The 24,681-nt window shown below is 31.1% G+C and overlaps 1 pseudogene; it reads right to left on the reverse strand.

Moving 5' to 3' along the window:
- LOC142331410 (T-complex protein 1 subunit beta-like) lies at nt 1-24,471 on the reverse strand (annotated as a pseudogene).
- Nucleotides 24,472-24,681: the final 210 nt, after the last annotated feature.

Consider the following 24,681-nt stretch of genomic DNA (forward strand, 5'->3'; position numbering starts at 1 on the left):
TTAGTTTTAATTAGCACGGAAAAATGAAATAAATACATTGTATATTCTTAGAAGATAATTACAAAGAAAAATTTCAAATATATAATTAATAAGAAATTATTAATGTAATAATAATTATTATTATTGGTTTAATAATGACCACGAATCCTGTACACGTTTACGAGGTGCAGCTTTAATAATGCTATCAACCCTAAGTATCATTTCAGCAGCAGACAAAAGTACTTGTCTTTTAACCACAAATGATTAGTAATTCCTAGTTCTTTCATACAACCGATCTTTCCAATATCCATATCTGTAACAACAATTAATAAATTTATATCACTGGCTGACAAGAAAAAAGCACAATTAAACATACGACTACTGGAGATCAATTTCTTATTAATTTATAATAATGTATAAATTTCAATTCTACTAATTAAGCCACATAGTGCAGAATATTATTTTAATTTTTCATGTATGTACTTTTATGGGATCCTGTATCCTCACTCATGATTGAAATAATTCTGTTATCGAGTAATAAAAATACTAAAATAATGAAGATTGCATATGTACACAAGTGCTGCTGTCTGTTACAATTTTTATAAGGCTGTCTCCCTCAAACACTATTTGATGGTTTATCAAACTGAAATTTTGTTCACATTTATATATGTAATATTTTTATAATATATTAATTTTATGTAATCTTTATAAATTTGTAATACAGTGCACTCGTGATTATCCAAATTCTGGTTAACCGAGCTAGTTACAGGAAGATAAAACATAAATATAAAGCAAGATAATCAAGGCGGGAAGCGACATTCATATGCTTCACATGCAATGTCTCCTCTCCAACTGAGTTCAGAAATCATCGGGTTCACCCATCAATCTTTGCATAGTCACAGTCACCTGTCAGTTTCAGAAATCTCTGCGGTTGCACTAAATGTGGTTATGTTAGTGTGTTGAAGCCTGTACTTTTACTGAATTTTGTGTTGCGCTATGAGTAGAAAACAAGAGTTGTAGTTTCTCTTGAAATGAAATTTAATGCAATAAAACGGTTGGACAATGGCGAGTCAATTAAAAAGGTCACTGTTGATTTGGGAGTTGGGAAAGTGACTGTTGAGGATTGGAGACATAACTGGAAAGATTGAAAAATTTGTAAACAAAAGTGCGAGTAGAGGCAACAGTTTGAGTCAAAATACTGAAGAAGGACAACTATGAGCAGATGTCTGAAGCACTTTTTCTGTGGTTTTCGCAGCTACGAAGGATGGGCAGTCCTGTAAGTGGATCATTGCTTCAAGCTAAAACGCTTGAGTTCCACCAGGTGTTTAAAGACAGCGAGGAAACATTCACTGCAAGTGATGTGTGGCTGGACAGATGGAAGAAGAAATATGGCATAAGGCAGCTGAATACTAGTGGGGAGAAAGTGTCAGTTGACTCATCTACAGTTGTGGAATTTCAGTCTAAAATGGAAGAAATTTCAAGGAAAGATTAACATCAGAAGAAATTTTTAACTCTGATGAGACTGGTCTTAACTTTTGAATGCTACCTTTAAAAACCTTAAAAAACTGCTTGTGGATTTAAAGAAAATAGAGCAAGTCACTATTCTGAGTACCTGCAACGTTTCTGGTTCTTTGATTTCAAAGTCCTCTGCTTATTGGAAAATCTAAAAACCCAAGAGCCTTTAAAAATACAAAGTCAACTGACTGACTACCAACAATGTACCGCAATCAAAGAAGTGCATGAATGGATTAGTGACTAGTACTTTAATGAATTTGTTCCTGTCACTGAAGCATTTTTAAAGAAAAGTAAGCTCCCCAGGAAAGCTATTTTATTATTGGAAAATGCGCTATCTCACCCAGATGCCAAAGAATTGTGTAGTGGTGATAGTAAAGCCCCCTAATGTGACATCACTTATATAAAATCTCTAGACCAGGGGTTAGTAGAAAAGAGAAATTACTGGCAAAGGCTATTCCAGACGTTGATCGCAAAATTAGATGAAGGAATGACTGTTAGGGAGGCCTTAAAGAAAGTCACCTTAAAAGATGTAGCATACTGGATTGGTTCAGCGTGGGATGAGATGAAAACCACTTCCATTCAAAAATCTTGGAAGAATTTATTTGGCTTAGAAGGAACCCCCCCCCCCAAAAGTGCCAGAACAGGATAATGTAAATGAACTAGTGCAACTAGCCAATGAGCTACCTGTTGAAGATCAAATCAACAGCGAAGATATTCGTGATTGGTACAATGAAGACCAACGATAAGACAATTATTGAAGAGTGCACACCACATGATATACTGTCTCTACAGTGTTGGCATAACTGCACATCATCTAACAGCACAGAGGCTGAATCAAAAATCAATCTGACTTTTTACAAAAAAAATAATCTTACGTTTCTACATGCTTACAGGTCTGTAATTGTTTATTTTACATTTTTTCTTACAATACACTAACTCTGTATATTTTTAACTAGTTTTTTTGTTATTTTTAGCCCAACAGCATACTTAACCTCCATTTCGTTTTTCTGTATCTGAAGTGGTCTCAATCCCAATTACCTCTGATAACTGCGAGTCTACTGTATTTCTAAATCTGAATTAATATCACAAATAGAATCTTTATTATTTACTAGATTGTCTTCCGTATCAGATAAATGTAATTTATTATTTTTGTAATTTCTATCATATTTAAGAAATCTAGTTTTAAAAGATTTATTTGTTTTTCCTATATAAATACCATACAATCATTATTTTTGTTTTGTAGATATTTTATTATGTGGTTATTAGATTTGTATGTTAGTTTTAATGTTTCTTATTAAAAGTTTTAGTAATGTTTTCAATGATATTATTTAAATATAAAATACTTGATGTACATTTCTTCACTCTTTTGTGTCTTATGTATCGGTTGAAGATAGTTTATTTTTTTTATTGTTTAGATAGTTGTTTATAAATATTATTAATTACAGTAGTATCATATCCATTTTCAACCTCTATATTATTTTATGATGTTTATTTCATTATTTAACTTTTTTTTGTTATTATGAGAGGTTATTTTAAAGATAACCTAAAAAGTTAACGTAAAGACCATTTCATTGTAAAAAAAATTATCCTGAAAACTTTATAAATATTTTTTTCCTCTTAAACTACAAACTATTTCTCAATAAAATCGCCACATGAATTAAGACATAGTGATAAGCCAGCTTCAATATACCCTCATCATATTCTTCTGCCACCAATTTGTTTAGCCACTGATTAACCTTTCACCACCTTTCTGAAGCCTAAAAGGTCACGAACAATGCGACCAGTAATAGCTCTTGAAACATCAGGAAAAAGAAAAGCCAGGTCGGAAATCATTGAGTAATGATCTTTTCTGATTTCATCATCAACACGTGTCAAAAAGTCCTCAGTGATTATAGGGGGTCTCCCTGAACGTTCTTCATCATACACATTAATTCTGTTATTTCTAAACCTTTCACACCATTTTTGGACGTTTCTTTCATTGAATACATTATCACTGTACACAGCAACCAACTAACTGCCTATGAATTTCAGCCAGCTTAACGTTTTGATGGTTTAAAAAACGTATGACTCCACAAATTTCACAGTCAGTGGCAATATCGATTTTCCTATTCATTTTATAACGTAATAACTCAAATGTAATCAAAGATACTAAAACACTACATCTTATAGACAACAATGCAGTGTGTACATTACGCATAGCCATGAATGACACAAATTCACCAAATTTAAGGAGAGAATTTCCCAGCAGTCTTTACTTTAGAGATATCTCTCGTATGTTTGTATTTGTTCTATTAATCATATCTTTATAAGTGATTTTACTATTAAAAGAATATCTTATGTATGAGATTTCTACTATCAGCAATTATGTCAGAAATATATTTACAGGAGTTTGAGAGTAAATTAGTACATGTTATTACTCATACACATAGTTTTAATAAGGACACGATATGTAGATATTCAACATACCATTGGTGTGTTGATGGTATGTTTGATGGGTTATATATAATGACAATACCAACAGAGTAAATATTTTTTCTATTTGCCATTTTTTCTATTTTTTCCATTCATGAATTTTTGAAATTCTTTTTCTAATAGTGATTACTTGTTTATTACTTAAAAGTTATCCTTTTAATACTTTGGAGAGTCAAGTAATAATTCAGATGTGTAATACCTTAAATTACATTACTCATAAATTTTTCTTTTCTTTTGGTGAACAACATCATAAAAAATATAGACCTATGGTGTACATCAAATGCAGTACTTAATTACTATTTCATTAACAAAATTTGGTGGAAATTTGTATACTCTATGCTATAGAGTAACATATACAACCCAGGTAAATGACCCAAATCCTATATTAGGTTTTTATTTCACTATAATCAAACATCTCGAGTTCCCCCGAGGGGAGAAGATCCCACCTCGTAGCGTGTCCGGTCGCTACACCACCCCCTCCGTTCTCCTAGCCAGTAGTGGCTTTAACGGAGGACATCTTTTCGCCCTCAAACTGATTGCGCACCACAGCTTTCTGGTCAGGCCCCGCAGAGATGCCACCGATGCAGATGCCCCAAGGGACATCTGCATCGGTAAAATTCACCCCGAGATAGTTTTAGTGTTTATGCCTTCAGAAAGAAGACAACGGACACCTGCAGCTACCACGTCGCCCTCAAGAACTAAGCTAGAAGCCTAACCGTGGAACGAAGACCACGCGCCTAGCACTAACTATTAATGAGCCAATTGATTGAATGTCTCAGATCCAAGCAACAACCACTATAACAAAACTTTCCCACTAAAAAGCTTAACACAGTGAAATTTAGACCTAGTTTCCTTAAAGAACCCCGCTTACTACTCGTATGAGTTTCCTAACTGACTCCGCTCCAGTCTGCCCGGGGAGGAGAATGAACACCTACTCCCACACAGCTCCATCGCGCAGTCCTGCGTGACATTCACCATCTATCGTAAACCGCCTTCAAAACGCCGCTGCATACCACTGAAGCGGTACCCAGAGACGCCTCGCCGATAATGTCGTTAGCTCACAAAATGCTCCCGTCGAAGCGCGACCGCACCCCCTGGGACAAGGATAACCATGCCTGTTGGCCAGTAGAAGAATCAGCCCACCTAGCTTGCCAAGAATCAAAACCTTGGTCTTCAATTTCCCGCATACGCCCGGAGGTAAGAAGGCCTGCCTTCTTTGAAATAAACTGCTGGCTACGCTCTGTAGCCGACTATAATCAAACAATTTAATCAGGAGATATTGTGAATTGATTGACAAATGGTAACTGTTTCTTTATTTTCAAGTCCCTTTTTCAAATCACCCTTGTCAGCTCTCTAGGAGGTTTTTTTTGGAATTTTAGACTTTCCTACGATTCTTAATGCTACGGAACTTTCTTGGTATCAAGATTGAAGTTTCTGTTATAGAACTTTTTTTTTAAATATTGAAATAAATAATTCTGTTCCTTTTCTTTAACAAATGTTCATTATTATTGTTAATTTATAAATATTGTAATTGCAACATTATTAAGTATCTTACTTAATCCATATGTTTCATTTCCTTGTGTATGTGCAGCACGCAACTCGCTTATTAATTGTGCAGAATCATAACCGGCATTATCAGCAATAATAATAGGTAACATCTGTAATGCTCTTGCGAATGCTTCCATAGCAACAGCTTCTTTGCCGGGTGTTTGGGTAGCCTCACTCTGTACAGCACAAGCCATTAACATTTCACTACAACCTGCAAAAAGTTAAAATACATTAAACAATATTAAGAAAACTTAAAGTTAGATAATATACAGAATGATTAGTTTTAAGAGGGATTGAACCAAATCTTTTAATGTAACAAACATCAAGATGTTTTAAGTTAAACGTATATAGCTTTCATCAACTGCTGTTTTTTTTTTTTAATAATGTAATTCCAGCTGAAGTCGTAACAAACAGTTTTACAACATCGTTCAAAGTATAATCATAAAAAGTAACAAATGTGAAAAGCAACACCAGCCACACTCAGATAGTACTACACTTAAGTGACAGCAACAAAACAGTGTATCTAAACAAACTTGGTGCTCATTTCTTACATTGACACCAATCATAAAAGCATAATATCATGTTCATATCACAAACATGCATCACTATCATAAAAGTATTTTACGAAATATATTTTCTGTTAATGTAAAAATAATGCTGACCTCCTCCATAAACAACTCTTGTTTCACGTACAGTTGCTGCTAAAACACATAAAGCATCATGCAATGATCTGTCAGCTTCATCGATGATTTGCTTAGTAGCACCACGTATTACAATACTGCAAGCTTCACCCAAAGGTACACCACCAAATCTCAACAAAGTATCTTCACCAATCATTATCTGAAAGAAAAAACCCACATACAGCATTTTAATTATATATTAGTATCTTCTGCATATTTAATATTCTGCTTAATTGATATTTTTTTTAATTTACGCGTTCATATTACAAAACAGACATAATTCAAATTTAAAAAAAATTTGTTTAAGTAGGTGTATTTGAATGGATACATGTTTAAAAATGTACAAAATCTGTACATCTGAAAATCTTTAGAATCTAAAGACATTCTTTAAATCTAAAATAAAACCTTATATGAATATTACTAATTATATTGCAGTATAGGTTCTTTTCATAAATTGAAAATTTGGATTATTGAATTTGTCACAGGGTAGAAATAAATCCTGGGTAGAAATGCCACAATATATTTGTTATTTCAGTAGTGACTAAAAATACAGGTAACTGTAATGCAATGAACTATAATACCAACAACGTCATGTTGCCAAGATCAAGCATATGTCTGCCTATTGAATGAAATAGTATCATTAGTCTACCATCAAGTCATCTTCAAACACCAGGGAATCAGGTGTTTAACAATATTTCTATTCCATGATCAGCAAAAAAGTAATGAGAAGGTACAGATCATGTTGAGTCACAGATACGCATATAATAGGGATGTTCAGAAAGTTCTCGGCCTGACACAGAAATGGAGCAAGTATGACAAAATGACTTTGATATATGTTAAGAATAAGATTTTAAGGTGGCATGCTATTAAGTTTCAGATGCTTGTATATAATTGCTCATTTATGGCAATCAAACAATATAAACAAGTTTTGATATTTTCTAAAAAAATGGATAAAATTCCACTTCAGAGGATTCTTCCTCCTTCATTTTCAACAGCAAAAAAGTTGGTTGCTGAATTTAAACACTGTTGAATATTCAAGATGATGAACACGTGGGATGCTGAAAAACCACTATGAACCAAGAACACAGTCATCATCATTCAATAAAGGCTTCACCTTCTCGATTTAGCCACGTCACTCTCATCTCCACTTCTCTTTTCAAGTCATTATACAAACCAAGCCCCATCTCTTCTTTAACAATATTGATGATGATGATGGTCTACCTCTAGGTTTTTAACCCAAAACCTTGCCCTCAAATATATTCATCAAGAATAATGTTTTCCCTAACATTAAATTTCATTACTATTATTTATTTCTAATAATTCTAGATTTTTCTCTATTTTTTATCATACATCCATTTATAATTTTTTTTAAATTCGGCAATATTTCACAAATTCTTTAATCTATTTTTTTTACTAATTTAAAAATGATCTAATAATTTATAAACATTATAATTAATACAGTACATATATTAATGATATTTATGCAGTAAAATTTGTTAGAAAATATAAAATAAAATGTTATCACTAAACAACATACCTCTTCAATAACATCACAATGACCTAATTTAACTTTATCTGGGAAATCAAAAGTAGAAACAATTTCACCACCAGTGACTAATGCAAGGCGTTCAATACCATCAAAATCAGCATGCTCATAGCCATTACACCAGCATCAGCACAGTTGTTCAGGATAATTGTATATAAGTTGCCTACAAATGAACGTAAATAAAGTAATAATAGTAAAAAAAAAAATAATTAAATTTATCAATAAATGCAATTATAGTAAGAATGCAATTATTACTAGTAAGAAACAACAGCAATGTACCTGTTAATGAAAACATTAGCATTATGCTTAAGAATCTTTTCCACTATCTTTCATCTTCTCCTTTTCAGCCACTTCTAATTCAGCAATTTTAGCCATAGAATCAACACGTACACGAGAACCAAACACCTTAATCTTATCAGTATCCATAGGTGTGTTGGCAATTAATATTTTTGCATTTTCAACACGTTTTGGCTGATGCTGACCAACTTTCTTATCCAATAAAAATCCTAAATAACACAAAAAAGTAGAAATAAATGACCACTGTAGCATTAGCATTATCAATTATTATTTTATATTAGTAATACACAGACATCATATTTTGAAAAAATTCAAAAATTTTGTCAAAATAAATTTCAAAAACAGAAAATTTAATTCATATTACATGAGTATTTAATCTAACATGATATGATATCAGAGCTACTTCATAAGGACAAAATATTATATATATCATTAAAATCATCATCATCATCAGTGTTCTACTATTAAGTAGGTCCTTACACAGCATTAGCTCGCTGTTCTTTTTCTATTTTCAGCTATCCTTTTTGTATGAACATAACTTCTTTCTACCTTAATATCAAGCACTTTCCTCTTCGTTGCAAAAAGTCCCTTTCTCAGCCCCATATAATGCTATACTCCATACAAAATATTTGGCAAGTCTTTTTCTCAGATGTTTATCAAGCTACACAACAAGCAACACTTCCTATTGAAAGCTTCATTTCCCACTGTAATTCTAGTTTTTATTTCCTTTGTGTATCTCTCATCATCACAGACAATGCTTACAAGATATTTAAAGAACTCCACCTGTTCAATCTCTCTCCTTCTAGGTTAACTAACATTCTTTTTTTTTCTTTATCAATCATCATAGATTTAGTTTTCTTATTACTGATTTTCATACCAAAGTCCTTACCCATTCTATCGAAGTTCTCCAGCAATCCTGCAAATGTCTTGATAATTTTCTGCTAGCATACTATGTCATCAGCAAATCTACTCTTCCCACAAAAACATACACCCTTTCCTTTCTTGCACTTTCCTATGATCTCCTCAACGTAAATGTTAACAGGGTACAACAGATGAAAAACAACACCCCTGTCTAACACCTCTTCCAAACTTGTCTTCTTCCCTAAGTCATTTCCTACTTGATCTTTCACTTTTTGTTCAAGGTAAAGGTCTTTCCTTCCAGTCAACATCTTTATTTTTTATAATCACTAGTTTATCCATTCTACTCTGTCGAAAAAATTTTCAAGAGCCTACAAAAACTATATATACATCTCTTCCTTTCACAATGTACCTTTCACCAACAGTTTTCAGTAATCCAATGTATCTCATGTATCCCTTCCCTCCTGAAAAGCAAACTGTTCTTCAACACCAGATTTGAAAAGTCTGCTGCATATCCTTCTGTTCAAAACCCTCAGAAGCACTTTAGTTGTATGAAACAACAAACTTTAGGATTCTGAATTCCTCACACTTGATTATATAAATATTTTTTCTCAATTGGTATCATCACAGTTGATAAGAAGTCTCTTTGCCATATTAATGGTAACTGGAACTGCAAAAACAGAATAGTAATTTATAAGAAAGTTTATGAACCACAAAGTTCCATTTTACCAATCCCCTTTTCCTTTCCCACTAGTTTGTTTCCTGAATTCTTCTCTCATTACTCTGTTTTGTTTTGAAGCTTATTCTTCATAGAAATCCCTCCTTTCACAGATTTCTTTTAATTTTTTATTGATTCCCAATTTTATGTTTAAAATTTCTATTCCTTTTTTTACACTTCTTTATCTTTACCAAAATGTATGCTTTCAGTTTTTTTATATAAATATAAAACATTTATTTATTTGAGAAATGAGAATATTTAAGATTTTGTCTTTAAAAATTCCTCAATTTATTCAAGGAAAAAAAACAACTGACATTTTTAATCCTGTAATGATTAACTTGTGGACTTTTTTTTAATCTATTTTATTAGGAACAGAATGCTGCATTAATAGCACACCAAAGTGTTTTTTCAATGTAATTCTATAAATATATATAAATTGTTAATAGAACTGTAAAAAATTACCATCATCCAAAAATGAATCTTCTAAAGTTCCACCTTTTTTACGTATAATTTGAATAGCTGAAAGATTACCGGATCCTTTAAGGCAAAGAACAGCATCTACTGCTAATTTTGAAAAATGTTCTTTATACTATGATAAAATTTTTGAACTTATGTCGTACGAGCAATATTAAGTAAATCTTCACGCAAAGTTGCTTCATCACCACTAGAAAAAAATGAACTTATTTTTTTTTTTGTCTTCAGTCATTTGACTGGTTTGATGCAGCTCTCCAAGATTCCCTATCTAGTGCTAGTCGTTTCATTTCAGTATACCCTCTACATCCTACATCCCTAACAATTTGTTTTACATATTCCAAACGTGGCCTGCCTACACAATTTTTCCCTTCTACCTGTCCTTCCAAAATTAAAGCGACTATTCCAGGATGCCTTAGTATGTGGCCTATAAGTCTGTCTCTTCTTTTAACTATATTTTTCCAAATGCTTCTTTCTTCATCTATTTGCCGCAATACCTCCTCATTTGTCACTTTATCCACCCATCTGATTTTTAACATTCTCCTATAGCACCACATTTCAAAAGCTTATTTAAAATATATTTTTACGTATAAAAAAATCATATTATTGAAATTATTAACATCTTACTTTAGCTCATTTAGATACAATTTTTTTCTGTTAATGGTGACCCTTATGCCACAATTTTTTTTCATCAGTATCACCATGAGGCACCAATAGTCAATATTTCATTGATAAAAATATATCCAAGGAGTAAATTCTGAACTGGAAATACTTTTCTCATTATAAAGTAAATTTCTTAAATATATAAGGGAAAACTGTAAAAGTACATTAAACAAATAACTACTTATAAAAAAAATCTTTTCTAATAGGAAAATTATATGAAAGCAAGCTTTAAATTTTACTTCCATAACAAAGAAACTTACATTACACTAAACCTTAATAATAATCAATTTAGAAAGTTACATAATTCAATCAACATAAACAGTATTATGAAAAAAACCATTTGTACAAAGAGAATGCAGCATATATGAAGTTAAATTTGATATCAACTAAAGGAAAAATAATTTAGACAACACTTTTTACTTCCTAATACGTTTAGCATATGACCTGTTGTAACAGTTTTTAAATTAAGTGAACCTTAACCTTTATTGACCTGTGTAATTAATTCCTTTTGTGATTCTGATGTAAATTTTGACTATGTTAACTAAGGACTAAGGATAATATTTTTAAATCTCAATAATTCAAAGATCCTTTTTTATTAAAAAATAAATTTTAATACCAATATTGTTATTTTTTAAGGTATTTTTTAACAATTGTTTCTTCGGTCATCATTACTTATAAAATTTATTGCTCATTTCCTAATAATACAACAAATATGACTCGCAGTTCAAAATATTTTGAAAATTCAACAAAACTGGTGAAAAAACTAAGAGCAAATCAACAATTCATATTCTCACATTCTAGTCAGTCTTAGCTCATGTTCATTAGCAGTCTCTTAACTTAACTTATCTGAATTTCTTATTTCTATCAAAATGTAGTGAAATAATGCTTGATATTCCTAGATTCCAGAGAGCCTTACTTGAACTTGATACAAGTCTCTTCATATCAGTTCTCAGTACTCCTTTTCTTATCGTCACAAAACTTTTGTGACACTAAGAACACAGTTTTTACACGTCTAACCAAATTTTATATAAAAATAAAATTAAATATGCAAACTATGCAATAAACTTTAAAGATGTAAAAAAATTCTACCAAAATACTTTATCACTCTAAATTTTGACTCCTAAATTAAGGGAGAAATGCAATGTTGGTATTGTTTGTTTTTAATTGAGAGCTGACATCAATAAGTCAAAATTTAGGTAATTAAAAAACTATTATTTTTTTCATTTCGATGCATGTAATCTATTTAACTTTTTAAGAAGAATTATTTACATCCTATTACGTTTTTTTAAATTCTATCCAGCATGAGTAACAGCTAAAAATATAGGTTTCATTACGAGGGATTTGGCCCACTGATTATTGTTTCAAATTAAGAAGAAATAGACTGCTATGATTTCATCATATAGAATCACTGACTAGTTAAAATACTGAAAGTTCATTAAAACAATTTACATCACTCATGCTTACTCCTGTATAAGCAATAAAACATTATAAAATTGAAGTAATAAACAAATTAAACAAATCACTGAAGCAGAAACTCCTTTGTAATAGTTTAATAAGGAACTAAAATATAAAATACATCTTTTGAAATTATTATTTACAAATGTAGAAATTACTGTAAAGTCAGGAAGAGGAAGATCATTGGGTGATAAATGAATTTTATTAAATGAGCAATACCTAAAAAATAGTTTATCTACTTCTGATAAATGAAACAGCAAAGTAAACAGACTTTTTTTCCAAATTAAAATTTTTTTTTTTGGGAACTGTGTGGCTAATTTTATACAGAAAAATAATGCTTTAAAATATGACACACTGTTTAACGTTGAGCCCCATGGCTGTTAAGACAGTTATATCAGGGGCTGTCGGCACCATCTAGCAGTCTATGCATAAGTAATATGGAATGCATTTTACTTATGCTAGCCTTTCAGTTCAGCTGTTAAGATTTATGTGGTGTGCAAGTTAAATACTTAGTGCTATAAAATTGCTTGTGGTCCCCAGGTTTTTTCATTATTTTCGTAATGACCAATTGTGAAATTCTGGATTTGTCTCTGTCAAAAGAGACAACAATTTAATGTTAAAAACAAATTATCCGCAGACGAACTAAAATATATTTTGGAAAATGAGAGCAGTAACAGTGAATTTAGTGTTGAAAGTGAATATAAATATTTAGATGACAGTGATGTCACATCATATAGTGAAAATGATGTGAAGATAAAAGAAAATCTTACTGACACTTAACCGTGCAAACTGTACACAATGAAACTGAAAATGACTTGGTAACTGAAAATGGTAACTTGGAATTAACTTGAAATTGGTAACTTGGTTGAAACTGAAAATGATTTGGTATTAAAATAGACTTGAAATTTTCAGGGTACCTTAGAACCCTGATATTACTTGGATATTTAAGTGGGCATGCACTAAGAAAGGATTTTGAAAAATTTTGATTTTAAGGGTTCAAACTGATAAAAAACTAAATTGATAAAAAACATGTTTTTTTTAATAACAACGCTATATCTGTTGGTCGTAAAAGCAACATACGCTATACCAAATATTTTACGATTCCATTGCAATGTTTCTGATATTTATGTTCGCTATAGACTAAAAAACTACTGGACTGATTTACACACGAGGAAGAAGGGAGAAAGGGAAAAATCAAAAAATGTATAAAGGAAGAGGGTAAAAAGGGAAGAAGGAAAAAATTGAAAAAAGGGGAAAATGAGGAAAAGGAAATGGAAAAAAGAAGAGGAAGGATGAAAGGGAAATGGGTGGAAAGGAAGGAGAAAGGGAAGTAAGTGGGAGAAGGAAAGGGAAACAAGAGAAAATGGAAAGGGAGAGCAAAGCAAGGCATGACCCTCTGATTTGTGACACCAAGCGCAAGTAACCATAGAGCACGTGTGAAGTCGTGATGGGGATGCTAGATTTGGGCTTGTAATAAATTTTTTGTTTATCTTTATTGGACTTTTATTATTATTATATTATTATGCTTTTACGGCCAACATGGGACCACTTAAGTCAATTTTAGTTGGATCTTTTCTGAGAAAAGCGTGTTATTTTACTCTTTCGAGCTGCCCAGTATTTCTTCATCCGTTCAGATCTTGCTTTCTTTTCTTCATCCGTAAACACCCTCTTCGTTGTATTTTGTAGTTTGTCTGTCTTTTGTTTAAATCTAATGCTCTTATCGTTTAGCTTTGTAATTTTTCCAGTTTTATTCTGTAGGTCAGTCAGGGAAATTCCCAATTCTTTCATATCTTCTCTAATTTCTTTGATCCATCCTACTTCTAGCTTTTGGAACCAGAGCTTTTCAATGATATTTCTTGACTGTCTTGTTTGCGGTGTCCTTATGAGATGACCGAAGAAAGAGATTCTTTTTTTCCGCATAGTATCAGTAACAGGCTCTATTTCTCGATACACCACCTCATTTGGCACAATCCACCATTGGCCTTCTTTTTGGTGTTTTTTATTGATACACGTTCTGACAATTCTCTTCTCTATTTTCAGAATTTTTTCAATTCGGTTTTTCTGAGTGATTTTGAAAAGGGTCTCGCTTCCGTAGGTGACTTCTGGCTGTACTACAGTTTTATAATTTTGTTTTAGCAGAAAGGCATTTTTTGTTATATGTTGACCAAGTTAATTTTTGGGATTTAATCATTTTATTTGTCCTGTTTTGCCATGTCACTTTTTCATTTAAATTATAAGTTATTATTTCCCCTAGATATTTAAATTGTTTTACTATTTTAATTTTCTGATTGTTTACCGTAATGCGCTCTATTACCAGAGGATCTATGGCCACTAGTTCCGTTTTTTCGAAAGAGATATGAAGCCCTATCTTTTGTGCTAGGTTTTGAAGGCTCATGATTTGTGTTTTGGCTTCTTGAATATTATTTGCTAAAAGAACGAGGTCATCTGCAAATCCTAGGCAATTTAGTGTGATGGAGTTTTTCTTAGTACCCATTTTTATATTTTTGGGATTTATTTCATACCATTTTCTCATGACAAATTCGAGGGCGCAGTTAAAAAGGAGTGGCGAGAGGCCGTCTCCTTGCCTCAATCCAGTTTTTATGTAGAAGGGTTGAGAGAGTTCACCTCTGAATTTCACTCTGGACTGGGTATCGGTTAAAGTTAATTTTATCATGTTTACGAGTTTAGGGTGAAGGCCCAGGTTTCTCAGAATATTCAGCATGGATGGTCGGTGTATACAATCATAGGCCCTTTTAAAGTCGACGAAGGTGATTATTAGTTGTTTTTTCCGTCTTTTATATAAGTCCATCATAAGTTTTAGGGATATTATTTGTTCCGGGCAACCTCTCCATGGCCTAAATCCCCCTTGGTATTCCCCAAGTTCCAGTTCAAGTTGGTCTTTGCATCGGTTGTATATGATTCTCGACAGGATTTTGTATGTGCAATCCAGGAGAGATATGCCTCTGTAGTTTTCCGGATTAGTTTTATCCCCTTTTTTATGTAATGGATGGATGAGGGCTGTGGTCCAGTGTTCTGGAAGTTTTTCTTCGTTCCATATTTTCACGAGGCATAGATGTAGGGAAGTTTTGACTGAATAAACTGATGAGTGTTTCCAGAGTTCTGCGAAAAGCTGGTCTTCTCCGCTTGCTTTGTAGTTTTTTATTTCATTTAAGCCTGCGAGAACTTCTTGAATTGTTGGCGGGTTGATATTTACCGGTGAAGTTTTAACTGGAGTTTCAGTGTCAATCTCAAAAAGCTCTGGGGGGTCGTCACAGTTGAGGAGTCTATTGAAGGTTTCTGCCAAAATTTCAGCATTTTCTTTATTGGTGTGGGCCATATTTCCTTTTTTTCCTCTCAGCATAAGGGTGGGTGGTTCATATCTTTGAAGAGCTTGACCAAAAATTTTATAATAGTCTCGGAAATTAGTTTTCTTGGAACTGGTGTTCCAAGATTACTGGTGTAACTGGATTAGTTTTCTTGGATGCTGTTTTCTATTTGCTTATTGGACTTTTATATTGAACTATTTTAATTCATTCATAAAATGTATTGGTCTAATAAATATTGTTCAATTCTCTTATCTTCCTTTTTTTGTTTTCCTTTATTTAAGTTTTAGGCAACAATTCATTGTTTATCGTATAATCCTTCAGTATTTTTCCTTAAAAATTTTTATTTACAGTTTTATCAGGATTTAATGAAAATCTGAATATGATATGTTGAATAAATATTTTTTTATTTATAAAAAAATAAGTTTGCTATTATTAAAACAGCATTGCGAGTGAAGCTACATCTATATTGTAGGCAAAGTCACAATGGGGTATGCTAGCAATATTCATAATAAAGTAAATTACATTACACATAAACTAACATCGATTACTTCAAAACCATTAAATCCAGTCAGCACCAAATGGTGTGTGTGGCCCTATGGAACAGGCATTCTCATTCAGGAGGCCAATGGCACTGAACACACTTATGGCTTTATGTATGATACAATGTACAAATGTTACTAAACCACCTCCTGTTTTATCCAAATTATTACTATTAAAAAAATTAAAAATCTGGTTTGTCAGATCAAGTGGCACTCAACATGTTAAGCTTTACATTTCATCCTATAACAGAGTTATCTAGATAAATTTAAACCTAACAACAATTTTCAGGTCTAAAGAAAAGTTGGTAAAATATCACTGTTACGCACGCACAATTCAATAACCATGGGTTTTGAGTTTAAAATAACACTGGTACACACATATTAAATTTTTACAGCAATTCTAAAAAAAAAAGGTGGCAAAGTATTGCATGACTTTTCTGGCTACGTCGGTCAAGCCATGATCACCCAAATAAAATTTAAGCATGACAAAATTCCCAAATTTTGAAAAAAAATTGTTGAATTTAGGGGTTCCTTACTCTGTGAGGAAAACTCAGGAAAAATTTATTTATAAAGACATGATTCCTAACAAAAAAAATTAATTTAAAAGAATTGATTAAAATTATTGAGAAAAAAGTATAACTTTTATGAAAGTAAAAAAAATATTTTATGAAAGAAAAATTACTTCTACTAATTTTGGGTCCAAAATATAATGTAGGTGCCAATGTTACTTTAAGTGATGAAGAAAAATATGCAAAATCTTTTTAATAATAAAAATACATTAAAAGGGGCCAAACAACAAAAAACAAATATATATTTTTTTAGACATGAAGAAGAAAATAAAAAAAAACATAAATTTTCTATAAATATTCATATAGGTTAAAGTTAACAAATTTGCTTAAGTAGAGTTTATTCTCTACATCTAGCATCTGCTTCAATAAAGGCTAAACTAAGAAAAACAAAATTTTTTAAAACATTTTTCTGCCTTTTTGGTTTTGATTCTATAATTTAAGAAACTTGTAGATATTTCTCGATAGTTTTACAGAAGAGAATAAACTTTCAAAAAAAGATTTTGAAAAATATTTAAACTGAAGGGGGATAGAGTAAAAGATCAACAACTAAAAATTCTTAAAATATTTCAAATTTAAGAGGTGAGGATTGACTTTTTTGAAAAAATACACTACTATAAAATAAAACTACATGTATCATATTTTTCATATCATAAGCCACTGATAAACCTTGTTCCTAATCAATCGTCATCCGAAGAATTAATGGAACTAAACTAATCAAAATAAATTCGATGAGCTTTGTTTTATATGACAACGAATACTTCAATAATTTTTAAACTGTATAAAATAAATATTATTTAATTTAATTTAAGTGTTATTTATTCAAACTTTTATTCATGGTATATAATGTCTTCTATCGATAGTTTGACTCTGTTCAAATTTGTTTGAATGTATAAAAATTTTTTTTTATTCATGCCAAAGAAATATAACTTCTTACATGCATATATAAGTACACACAATCTTTTTTTTTAACTTTAATTTTATTATATAACAGTATATTCTTAACGTAAATTTTTGTAACTCATACCAGCGCTCAGTTTTTACTTTGCAGGTATTATTTCTTGTATTCTAATATTATGTGTGTTTCTATGTATTTAAAAAGAGGAAATAAAATTGAATTGAATTTAAGTAAAAGGAAGTGATTTGGGTTCTAAACCTAGAAGAAACAATATGCCTGGTTGTAATTATGCTATCTGTAAATGAAAGAAATAAATGATTTTAATAATTGTACCAACTAAAAAATACTTAGTAATATACTAGAACCTGTCTTTATAAAGGTAAAATCTACCTATGTAAACATATAAATAAACATCACTTACCTGTGATCTAATGAAGCATTCATCAAGGCATTTCGGGCAACTTCAGTAGCACGTCTCCAACCAGCAATTATGGTCTGTGGATGAATTTTTTGATCAATAAGTTTTTCGGCTTCTCGAAGAAGTTCAGCAGCTATTCAAGGGAAAAAACATATTACAGAAAAATACTCCACACACACAATTTTGTTCAATGTGAGCACAACTTTTGTTACACAGCATACATCCATTCAACACAAGAGTTCATCTTGTTTTTCAACAGCAAGTCTGGAATTAACAAATGCACAAATGTTTCATTCCTAGCCTCAAAATGGGTAGATCAGTACATACACAAGATCCTTTATAAAACACCAAAGGAAAAAATCATGGAGTCAAATTGGATGACCTTGGAGACCGCCGCAAACTCTGTCATCATATCCATGCCAAGCAATCCAGCAGCAAGGAAAACATCATTCAACCAATCCCATGCACGGTTATGCCAGTGAGGATGCGTACAATCATGTTGCAAATGAAATTCTCTGATCCATCTTATAACCGAGGAAAGAGCTATATATACAGAATTTCCAAATAAGCAATTTCTATTACTCTTGCTTCAGCAAAAAAGAAAAGCCCATAAATTTGCATTGGAACATTGAACCTAAAACAATTAATTTTAGAAAATCCCTTGAATATTGTAAGAGTTCACATGGATTTTCTGACCCCCAGATATTGACATTATACGAGTTAACTTTTTCACTAAGATGAAATACTGATTCATTACTATACACAATATGATCAAGAAAGTCGTAATTTCATGCTGCAACACTTTTATTGTGAAGATAGCATGCACAGCATAGATGGTGGGCTTCAAAGCCTTTAATAACTGTAAACTGTCCAGGATGTAAGTTGAACTGTAACTACAGGTTTAAATTTCACAACCCTGTAAAATACAAACGGCTTTCTGTTCAGGAGTCACATCTTTGCTAGTGGGACAGTCAAGTGTAAAAAAAATAGGGAATCAATCTATGGCCATGCATGTAACTAAAACTGTCTCTTTTGGTTTGATTCAAGCCTTAAATGAACACTTCATCCGAATGTATAACAATTTAAACCCTGATACTCCTTTTTAGTACACCCAATAAACAGTTACAGAAAATCCCATTATTGTGATAAACCTCATTAAGTATAATGATATTCTGTAAAAACAACAAACTCCTTTAAAACAATGTAATTAATCGGACCCATATTATGTATTTATTTCACTAAAATGAATTTCAAGCCATGTAAAGTGAAATAGTTGACATGTAGATTAAGTAAATGAAATTATTTTTTATTCACATCGGCACTTTGTGTTTTAAAATTTGTAAGTATGATTGGTACCTAAATACCATTAAAGTATAATAAATATGTACCACAAATAAGACAGAACATCAGTGAATCTTAGAGCAAAATATGTACTCAACCTCTTCTGTGACTTCAAACATAGAAGTTACAGAAGTTGACTGAATTTTTATGCAGGTAATCAACCACCAAGTTTCCTTTCGATTGAGAGTAATTTTAAATATAATTTTTTTACATTAATCTTGGTTTTAATTACATGAAAATGATACTATAAAATTCTGTCCAGCTCTCTTAACAGCTAATGTTTTGTTTATGTTAAGTGGACTGTAAATAAAACAAATACCGATTTGAATTAAAAATTGATATACTGATATATTAACATGTTCATTATTTTATTTAATTTGTATTACATTGTTGAAAAAAAATACATAATTTAATGCATATACATGTCTACTGTATGATGTGTAAATTTTGACCGAACGATATGAGTCTTCAAATGATAGATTGAGACTTGCTAGACAAGATGAGACTGGACAAGGAGAGACTGGCAGATTCTAGTATTGAGCTGGCTTATATAGTGTAGATGGGGCAGAGTTAATTGCCAGCAGCTGTGTCTCAACATTTTGCCCGCCATAAGTTAACACATCTTACGATAATGTAATAAGATTGAATCCAACAAGCTTGGCGACTAGGCCATATCATATGGTTGCATGTTACGCACTAATAATTAATAAACAATAAACACATATTCAATAAAATACAAACAAATTATGTTGAAAAGAAGGAAAAACTAATATTTAATATCACATTGTGCCAGACAGCAGTGCTGTCTGAACAAGTAGTGTGAACTGTACTCAACCATGAATACACAAATATAAAAAATTATAAAAGAAATTCAAATTAAAAAATTGCAATTTTATAACACCAAATCAAAATTATATATCCAAGGCCATCTGTAAAATAGTAGTGGGATACCAATTGGTCAAAACTTGGCAATAAAACATGACAGGGACATGAAGTTTAAGTTAAAAGGAGGAGAAACTATCTCAGTTTTCAATATGGAAATAAGTTTTGGTACCAGCACACAATGTTGTGTTACAAGGTCAATGGCCACGAACTATGCTTTACCAGATATAAAATTCAGGTTTATATAAATTTATCCACAGGATAAAATTAAACTATTTTTAAAATATGCAAAATTGAACCTCAAAATGTCATTATAGAACATCAACATGATAGCAGAAAGTTAATGTGTGATGCACAGTTGAATGAATGAGACACTGTTCATTTTGTTTTTGTTAAAAACTATAACAGAAAGCAAGAAACTTTCTGGATATTTCAGAAGAGTATGCAGTGCTCTAAATGCCAGAGAATTTCATTCTCCAGTTAGATGAAGCTCCTCCACATTTTGTCACATTCATGTGGAATTATCTTAAACATTTCCTCAGCAAAGTCTCTAGATCTTATCCCTTTGAATTTCTATTTATGGAGTTATGCAAAACAAGAGCGGTTCTTTATTCCAATAAAAAAAAAAGTGCACCATTTAAAAGAAGGAATCACCAGAGCTATTTTAATGTCAACCAGTTCTCTGCCTTGTATACAAAGAAGTTGAAAATCATCTTGATGTCTGCAAGGCAACTACTGGAGTTCATATCCAGATCTAATAAACAGATAAGGTTCTTGGAGAGTTTAACATATTTTGACATATACTTCATGTTTCTGTCATAATTTGTTGCAATACTACCACTGTTTGAAACTCCGTCATTATTTGACTCACATGCTATGATCAAAATATTCTAATTAAATTATTATTATAAGTAATATTACAAATTTTTTTTAAAAAGTTGCTTAATACTTTTTAGTCATACTTTAATCAAATTATCATACATTGCATTAATCAGTAGGTTAATTTGGATTTCAAAACATAACATCAATTTTGCAGATTTTGCAACTTTACACCCACACTGTTAATTTACTCCGGTAAAGGGTGATTGCAAAAGTAATGGTGGAATATTGTTTTGTCACCACCTGACCTTAGTATTAGTAATTGTGCTAAACTTCATCATTCGGCAATGTCAGAAGTATATTAAATTAAGAATGGAAGATTTGAGGACAAACATGAAAAAAAGCCATTATGAGTTAAAGAAAAGCAACATTTTTGGTAACATATTAATATAATATATGATATCTCATTTCAGAATATTATGTTAGTACCAATGATGTCATACCATCCTAACATTAAGAACTAAATCTGTAACAGAATAAATTAACTCAGTTTATCTACACGAGTAATTTTCAATAAACATAAGCCAATTTTGGAATAAAATATTATAGGCTAAGAAATGTTAGTATTAATGGTTGAAGAATCTGAGGTATATGAAAAAGAAAATTATTAATAAAATGTTCTTAACTATACAATTTGTTTAATCATTTATTATTTAGCCTATCATTTAACAATATTCAATGGAAAATGTTAGTTTGAACACCACTGTTGAGAACTGTAAACAGAATTTTTTTGAATGTTTAATAAAAAAGTATTTGACACTTTCAGATACTAGAATACAATATAACACACTAAATGTTTTAAATAAAATTTTCATCATTCCACACATTTGATACAGCTAAAATCCTGCAAATGTTAAAAAATTATAAAATGGTGTAGATGAATAAGGCAAAATTCTGAAAAAAATAATGCACACATAAATGGAATAATCTAAATTTCATAGCAATTTATATGACACTTGTAAATTACCTGCAAGTAGCAAAAAATTCTGACTAAAATGAGTTATTAGAAATGAAAAAAGGAATTCCGATTAAAAAAAATCCAAGGTGGACAACAAACATTAGACAATTACCAAAACATGATTTATGAAAGCTAATGTAGGTTGTCTTAATTCCATTACATTTTTCTACTAACTGCTTTTGATAAAGTAATAAATTCTGAAAATGTAATTTTTTACAACAGATCATTAAATTAGAGTAATACTTTTTAATAAATGGGTTTTTATTGGTTATCTGCCTGCCATGTACTTATGGGTTAGGTTGCATAACGTACTGAAAACTGGTTCCAAAATTCCAGATTACCTTTCTTAAGTGAAGTACATTTTATTTATTTGTGGGAGCAAGAAACATCATTGATTACATGGTGTAAATGGGAACTGGATATGTCAGATGAAATGACCGCTGACTAGATTAACTATTTACGTGGAATATGCATGGATGTTCTCTTACAAAAGGATGATCGAAAGATTGGTATTGTTGGAAAACCATTGAATTGGACGAAATCATGTTTAAAAGGCGCAAAAATAATGCCAGGCGAATTTTGTCATAACAATGGATTTATGGCGGTACATGTAAAGAAACCAAGGAATGCTTTCTCGTTTGCGTTCCTGATTGTTCATTTTCAATGTTGATGAAAGAAATTAAAAGTATGTGATGGAAGGATCAACATTGTACACAGACTTGTGAAGGGCATATATAACATATAAAATCGAAGATGCAGAATTCAAGCACTTACAAGTGAACAGCCGTCTTAACTTCATCGATCTAACTACACGCGGGGCTCCATAAAATAGCAGAACAAGCAGCACAGAGGCACAGACCACCATTATATCTGGAGTCATACTTAGCAGAGTTCATCTGGAGCAAAGTGTTCATGAAAACAATGCATTTGACGTTATAATTGAGGGGATTAAGAGCATTGGCCACCTGCAAAAAACTTGTGAGGTAAGTTGCAATGAATTGTAGTAGACTAGCAAGTGGTTTGGTTAAAACATTCACTTAAAACGATTGTACGTGGCAGGCAGATAACCAGTAAGTACCAATAAATATCATTTTTAACAGATATTAGAAAACAATTTTCTGTAATTAAAATCAAAAAATTCACTGCAAGTTAATTTTTTTAAATTAATAGTTTCCGAGCTCAACGAACTTTTCTTGAAAATGAATTAATAAACATTAAAAAAAAATATCATGAAATATTAAATGAATTAAGCAAATAAATTAATAAAAATTTACAAACCCAACACAGTAACAGAAGTTGTTCCATCACCAACTTCATCATCCTGAACTATAGAAATATCAACTAAAACCTTAGCTGCAGGATTATCCACTCCAATATTTTTTAAAATGGTTGCTCCATCATTTGTAACTTCAACCTGACCTTCATTGCGTCCTGATGAAACTAGTATTTTATCCATTCCTTTAGGCCCTAGAATGCTTTTAACTAAATCACAAACAGCAATTGCTCCAATAAATGAAGACATCCGAGCTGTTTCAGCTTTCTCCTCAGCTGCTTCATTTTTTAATATTCTTACAGGATTTTATGACACCTAAAAAATAAATAAAATCAGATACCTAAAATAATAATAAAGACTTATACACTGAAAACTAAATGAAACTTAATCATTCTATATACTCAAAATACAGAGTAGGCATTTACAACCATCAAATACAAAAAACAGAATCTGCTACCATACCTGGGAATGACATAAAAGATCATTCAAGACTATAATAAATCTTCTGTGACAGCGTAAATGTGCAATTTATACTGCTAAGGAGGATATTAGATACAGATATTATATATATATATATATATATATATATATATATATGTAATGAAAATAGCGTCATTATATTTCACACGTATTTATATCATTTCTTAAAACTGATTATAAATGAGTGTCATAACAATGACAACGGATTAGCCAATTAATATTCTCTTTACTTTAACAAAATCTCAAATTTTAGAACCACCCCGAATCATAAAAAAAACGTCCTGCAGGTACATTAACTTCGAAATAAAACCGAATGAAGAAATGAACCATTTAGTACGAAATCATGAAAAATATTTATAAAAAACCTTACTGCTCACTCAATAATTAACTACCTTTGATTTTTACAACTGAACCGACTATACATTCACAAAGGAAAAACAAACTAATGTTTTAAAACAAAACATGTGTACTATTACAAATTTCTAAGTTTAGTTTACAGTTACAAGCATGTGAACCATCCGGTTTATCATGTTCGTCGTAAGTGCATTAAATAAGTAATTATAATGATTAAAAGATGCATATAATTTTATTTAAAAAGGATGAATATAAAATTATTCAACTTAAGCTTACCATTCTGAAATTATTTATACAATAAACGATTTCAATATAACCTCACAGAAACTCAACTCTGTTGAACGGAAAGCAGGTTATCCACCCACATAAAGCAATGACAAATACTATGCCGCTGCTATGGAAAAAAAGATAAAGTTATAAATTACTACTTCTTAAAAATATTAATTTAAAAAAAAATATATAACAAAATAAGTTAAGGTATTTTATTCTTACAAATCATTGTAAAAAAAGAATATTTACTTTGGGAAGTTATTAGTAAAGTAATTTATTATAAAAAAGCCAAAAA

Source organism: Lycorma delicatula, chromosome 10 (assembly GCF_047948215.1).
Source record: "Lycorma delicatula isolate Av1 chromosome 10, ASM4794821v1, whole genome shotgun sequence".
Lineage (NCBI taxonomy): Eukaryota > Metazoa > Arthropoda > Insecta > Hemiptera > Fulgoridae > Lycorma > Lycorma delicatula.